The following is a 1,278-nucleotide window of genomic DNA, read 5'->3' as shown; positions in this document are numbered from 1 at the left end:
CCTTCCTAGAAAAGAAAAGACCTTTTCTGCCTAACCTTTGAGAGGTTTGCATATCTCAGGATCAAAGTTTTCTTCTAATTGCACTAGTCCCCCTCCGCCTATTGCAAGTCACTTTCTCTCCATTGCAATACTCCTTTAGAATAAAAGTCTTTGCTTACCCAAGTCTGTATTTTTAATTTGACATTGTAAGATATAATTTTTAATATTGTTTATAAAGTGGCCTCCCCAAAGCAAAAATGCCCACTAAAATCATAATGTGAACCTGCTTCAGATTCCTCACTGTTACATGGAGAAGCTGAATTAGGTAGACCAAGATAACTTTTGCCAAAATTAGTGAATTGAGAAGCAGAATTATCTGCTCTTTGTTAGTCAGTAGGAAGCAACTGACAGAATGACACGCCCACCTCATTTATATACATCTTATTCATTGTTACTTCTTTGACTGGACTCAGGGCTGTTCCTGCGCCTGGCTTATGGGATAAAATAGAGGTCTCCAAGGCTTCATTTCTGAAAGTTCCGGCACACAAATAAGACCTCTGATTGTGTACCAACCTATATGTATTTATTGGGTCCTGACACAGTGGGTATTGGTTATAGCAATAGTTTATCCCTTCCTCCCTATATTTCTTGTTTTCTTATTCATGTAGCATATGATATTATAACTGAAAAAGCTGCATAAGTTCTAAAGTAAAAACAACATAATAAGTAATTTGATACCTCACCCATTCAGATGAAATTTCATAATTTTCCCCACTTCTTTAAAAAGAGTTCATTTTGTGCTTGCTTCGACAGCACATACAGTAAAAATAGAATGATACAGAGAAGACTAGCATCTCCCCTGCACAAGGATGACATCCAAATGTATGAAGCATTCCATTTTTCAACGTGAAATAAACCATAATTTTTTAAAAAACAAGAGGATTGGACTTTTGGTATAATTTGTTTTCCAAGATTAAATAAATATACATTAAAATAAATATATAGAAGAGGAAGAGAAAATATATATATCCCAAACCATAGCAATCTAAAAGAACCTTTAGTATCCTTTTTTCAGTGTATTTCTTTCTTGCCTCTCTGAAAAAGTACATGCTTATGTATTTGTAATGTTATACAGGTACAGTTTATATCTTTTCCCTTAAACCTTACATTATAAGAAGTTTACCTTGTTGCTACGTTGTCTTCATAATCATCCTTTTTAATAGCTGCATAATAGACCATCAAATAGATGCTTTGTAATATGCCTGCTTCCCATGCTTCCCACTTGCTGGGTGTTTGCTT

General features: G+C 34.5%; 1 non-coding gene across 1 annotated transcript; it reads left to right on the top strand.

The window, feature by feature from the left end:
• Positions 1-776: 776 nt before the first annotated feature.
• LOC115835590 lies at positions 777-883 on the top strand. Its single transcript, XR_004030631.1, has one exon. It is a non-coding gene; the product is annotated as a U6 spliceosomal RNA (small nuclear RNA).
• Positions 884-1,278: the final 395 nt, after the last annotated feature.

This window comes from Nomascus leucogenys, chromosome 6 (genome assembly GCF_006542625.1).
Source record: "Nomascus leucogenys isolate Asia chromosome 6, Asia_NLE_v1, whole genome shotgun sequence".
Lineage (NCBI taxonomy): Eukaryota > Metazoa > Chordata > Mammalia > Primates > Hylobatidae > Nomascus > Nomascus leucogenys.
The sequence above is the reverse complement of the archived record's forward strand: the minus strand, read 5'-3'. Positions and strand labels throughout refer to the sequence as shown.